General features: G+C 42.4%; 1 protein-coding gene across 1 annotated transcript in view; it reads right to left on the bottom strand.

Annotated features, from left to right (window-relative positions):
• Positions 1–4,462, bottom strand: part of LOC103608498 (chromosome unknown open reading frame, human C15orf26) — a gene marked incomplete at its 3' end in the record, with an annotated part of 17,562 nt that extends 13,100 nt beyond the window's left edge. Inside the window, exon 1 of the mRNA XM_008592928.1 lies at positions 4,383–4,462. The remainder of the gene's footprint in view (positions 1–4,382) is intronic.
• Positions 4,463–5,054: the final 592 nt, after the last annotated feature.

Genomic DNA, 5,054 nt, shown 5'->3' with positions numbered 1-5,054 from the left:
TGCGCCGCCCGCCCGCGCCCGGCCAGCCCGCGCACCTCCTCCAGGCACACGTCCTCGTTCCAGTTGCCGACCCGCACTCGTGGACCGTACAGTTTCTGCGCCATCGGCCCCCGCCGTCCTGCGAGCTGGCCTCCCTCGGACACCGCCTGCCTGCCTGAGCGTCCCCCGTCTCCATGACGACCTGGCCCCGGGCGATTGGTCAAGATCGGGGACCGGCTGGCCAATAAGTGACAGCGCACAAGCGGTGCTGCGGGGCGGGGGTGTCGGGGCCGGAGTTTCTCCTGCGGCCCCAACCGCGGGCTGTCACCCTCCACCCTACCCCACTTCCACCGCTTAGATTTCGTTAAGAGGAAAAACTCAAGCTGACAAACCTCCTTGTCCTAAGTGACCCCTAGAGAAAACTTTAAAACTTTTTCTGATTAGAAACTAAAGTTAAAATGCTGTAAAATTAGAGTACCCCCGGCTTATTGAGGCACCGAAGAGGAGCTTTTAAATGGAAGCATGGCTTGCTTGCAGCCTATTTTTATAATCATTTTCAGCAGCAGCAATTTCGTCCTAATTGTAAAACAACACATGCTCAATGCAGAAATTTGGAAACTGACATAACATAGAAAAAAGGAGCAGAAATTACTCAAAATGTCACGGCCTCAAAAGTAGGAATATACCATATTAGTATATATCTGTTTATAGATTTCTGCAGTATCCATATTTTTATAGACTTTACAGCATCCCTGCTCTCCTTCCGCCAATCTCCAGGTGAAAGCACAAGCCTGTGATTTGCAAGAACTAACCGGAATATGCTGTACTCAGCATTCTTTAAACAAAATATTTTATGAGTAGGAGCGTAAACAATTACCGTAGGACTGACATCCTGGGGCTTGATGCTGGTTGAATGCACTCAGTAACCCACCTGTATTTAGTGTCTGCTAAGACAGGACAGAAACGAAAGGCACGGGAGCCTTCCCTCCTTTCAGCAAACTCAGTTTAAAAGAGAAGATAGTTACGACAACAGATTTCTTCAGGCTAAATGTAATAAGTGCAATTGAAAAGACATGTGGAGGAAGAGCTGTGGACATTTAAGGAAGGATTCATTTCTGCCTTGGGGACTTATGAGAATGAGAACTGGATGACCTCTGGGGAGACGGGGAGGCGGGGAAGGGAATGTCTGGGTGCTGGACTTGGAAGGATTGGGGCGGCAGGCTGCGGCATAGGATACAAAAGGAACATTCTTGCATACTGGTGAATCCCCTAGTCAATACATCATCAGCACAGCCTAGGATACTTCAAAAGGATCAACAGGACAAGGAAGTTAAGCCAGATATCATACCACTAACTGCATTTCATAAATTAAGAAACTGAGACTCAAAGAAGCTAGCCGCTTATCTAAGTTCAAACTGATGAAATTTGCTCAAAGCAAGAACTCAACACAGGTTTTCTGACACTGAGATTCATGTTTCTTCCTTTTAAGTATTTCCATATTCCCCATAAAATCAGGAAAAAGACAAGGCAACCCTAGTCTCCATACTATTAATGAGATTCTATATGCTTGTATTGAAACCACACACTGTACCCTACAGATATGTACAGTTAACTGTTACCAAAAAAAATAAGGATCTAACAATTCAGTCATTTGGTACATCCTTACAACAATACGGCTTTGCTACCACCTACTTCCTTTGTGCTATTATTGAAGAGTAAATCACATTTCTATGAATTATAGACCCAACGGTACAATTATATATGTATTGCTTTACGTAACTGCTTTTTAAATCAGTCAGGAGAAGAAATATATAATTATATTCTTTTATAATTATATACATAATTATCTTTACTGATGCTCTTTGTTTTGGAGGGGCTGAGGTATCAGCTAAAAAGGTTTTTCACTGGATCTGTAGTTGGAGAGACTAGACTCAGCAGAAACAATAAGAGAATAAGACAAGAGACCATTCTAAGTGTTCTGTAGTCCAGAGACTATGGAGATCACTGCAGGTTAAAATGGCCATGAAGGCTCCCAGGAAGAAGTGGGATTTGGGGTTGCGTTTATCCCTGAACACTTCCTCCACCAAACGGATCTTAATGTGGTAAACAAAGTAACATAAAGAAGCATCTCACAACCTAACAATACAGGTGGATTTAATAGCCAGATGATAATAAAATTATAAATGAATATGCAAGAAATTTTTAAACTATTTTTTACTTTTTTAAAATTATAAAATATTTATTTTATGTATAATTATACGAAGTTTTTAAATTACATCCTCAAAAGCCCCCAAAGCTAAGATTAAAATAGAAATACACTCATACATTGCTGGCCACCATGTAATTACTGAGTCCTTAAAATCAGGCCACCAATCCCTCCATTTTACAATTATTATGACTTTGACATAATGAAGTAGATACTAGGAAACTTATCTGCTATTTTTTTCATCGTTTGATGAGGCTCTTAGAAAAATTTAATTGAGGCCTTTCGTTGCTTGCTTGTGAAACATCTGGCAGGAAAACAAAAGCCAAAGAAATACTTGGAAATAATCATTTTTAGAAAAGAGAAGTGGGACAAAGTTCAGATATTAGGAAAGAGCAATGAAAGTTATGATCTTGTAAGTAACTGACTTCCAGAGTTCTGAGAATAAATTTAAAAATCCTCTTTGGATGATAAATATAGTTCATCCCAGTGCAGCAAAAAGAAAACCAGACTAAAGCCCCTTTCACTTAGCTTGGGCAAGCATTTTTGTCTCTGAGCCTCAGTATTTTCATCAGTAAAAATGAGTTAAGGATATTACTGCTAACTCCCTGGGAAGTATTCCTAAAATAATCTGCAACATGCTAATAGATACGAAGGGGGGGGAAATTCCTGTTGTCAAATGAATTTGAGACATTCTGTGTAAAATAGGCTTCTTGGTCACAGGTCTTCTCAGAGCCTTGAGTTCAACAGTGTACACTGTAAATCTACAAAAAAATAATACGTACAACACTTCCCAAGTTAATTTCAACATGGAATTCTTTTCATGAGAATCATCCTGTAAGGTTCAAATAACATAACAGTAAGAACAATAAGTAGGATTTGGACATACAGATACAAAAACAGAGGTGAATACTTTCCAGGCAGAGGCCGCAAGGCACAGAAGCAAGGAAGCCAGGAAGGAACACAGGGTGGTGGCAACAGAATTGTGGAGAAGATGGTAAAGGGCTTTTAGCATCAAGGCAAGAACTGCGGCTTTTCTTATGTAAGTAGTGGAGAGCTACTGAAAGTTTCTCAAGAGGAGATTGACAAGGGGCAGAGAGTAGAGCTTTTGGAAGTTTGCTGGGGAAGTTCGCTCCAGAGACTATGGAGATCACTGCAGGTTGAAATGACCATGAAGGCTCCCAGGAAGAAGTGGGACTGGGGTTCGGTTTACCCTGAACACCCCCTTCCCCAAATGAGTCTTAATATGGTAAACAAAGAAGAATCTCACAATTTACAATATAGGTGGATTAAATAGCCAGATTATAAAATTATAAATGAATATGCAAGGAATTTTTTAAAACTATTTTTTCCTGTTGCATGGATTTAAGGCGGACAGTCCAGAGTAGGGGGCAGAAAGCCCAGCTAGGAGACCATCCAGGGAGAGGTGATGCTGTGTGCTTGAGTAAGGCAGCAGCCATGGGGACAGAGAGGTGGAAATGAATGGGAACAGGATGAAAGTCAATACTGTCAGGTCTTGGAAGAATGACTATGCAATGGGGGAATCCATTCAATTGTTCATTCAATCAAGATTTGCAGTGTGCCAAGCACTGTGTTCAGCATTCAGGGTACAGAGGTCAATAAGAGAATCATGGTCCCTGCCTTTGTGGAGAGTCAGAAGGAGGAAACAGCTCTGAACAAGTAATTATAAATGCGAGACACATTGCCAAAGGGTCAGTACACAGGAGATTTCTCTCAAGTGATATCAGCAAATGTTTTCCCACTAGTCCTTTGATGAAGTAGCAGGGTATTGGAAATAGTACTCTAACAGGACTACATAACCATTTTTTTAATGCCTCATCTGATCAGGGGCATCTATTCCTGTCCTCTCCAAAGAATGTAGGGTGGTGTTTGATCAGAAAAGGGTCTCCCAGTCTTTTTTGTCTCTAGCTGTTTTTCCCCTTCTGCTTGCATCAGACCCCTGGAGAAAATAATACCACACCAACACCACACCTTGATTTCTCCCCAGCCAGGCACAGTCACCAGAGCCCAGGCTTCACCCCCAGGAACAGACCTGTGGGGCTAAGTGCTCTGTGTCTTTTTATTGCCCTTGGCAACCTTACAGTCAGTCTTTGGTCCCCTCCACTAAAACTGACCCTTGGGTGATATGCTTGCATATGCTCTGAAGTCCTGATAGCCAAAGAAATTTCTAACTACTTACATTCTCCACTGACTCTGAAGAGAGTGGACCCTGTTAAAAGGAAGCCCTCTGGTTCTACTCAACACACCAACGAGCTTGGAAATGCCACGATGGATCCAGGGCAGTGTTTGGCAACCAGGGCGAGAAAGAGCCAAGTGACCTTGCCTAAGAGAGGGAAAAGAAACTAAGTTTCCCATGGGGGCAGGGGGAGGTGCATTCAGCAGAAGCAGCTGCCACACCAAGGCAAGGAGGATCAGGAGGACAATATCTTCCTGGAAACACACACATCCTGGGGAGGACTTTGGACCTCCAATGGGCGTGCGGCTGGGCCTTCAAGCCACCTCTTCTAGATCTCAAGAAACAGAGAGGCCCTGTAGCGGGTATTTAGGTTATAGGAGGGTATTCTCTTTTAAAATCGCAAGAAATTTATTTCAAATTTTGTTTTTCCTTTTTTAAGCAGGGGAGCTCCCTTTTTAAGCATAAGCAAGACAGAACTCAATTACATAAAATGGTAAAAAAAAAAAAAAAAGGTGGTCTTATGGTTGACTCAAATAGTGAGTTGAGAACCAAACTCCCACCTTGCCCCACTGGAGGACCCTAAGAATCTGCAGAACATAGTTTGAAAACCCCTGATCTAGTGTGTCTCCGCTAATTTTTTAGGCAAGGAAATTGCAGCCCACAGAGTGGGACTGA

This window comes from Galeopterus variegatus, unplaced genomic scaffold (assembly GCF_000696425.1).
Source record: "Galeopterus variegatus unplaced genomic scaffold, G_variegatus-3.0.2 Scaffold8480, whole genome shotgun sequence".
Taxonomy (NCBI): domain Eukaryota; kingdom Metazoa; phylum Chordata; class Mammalia; order Dermoptera; family Cynocephalidae; genus Galeopterus; species Galeopterus variegatus.
The sequence above is the reverse complement of the archived record's forward strand: the minus strand, read 5'-3'. Positions and strand labels throughout refer to the sequence as shown.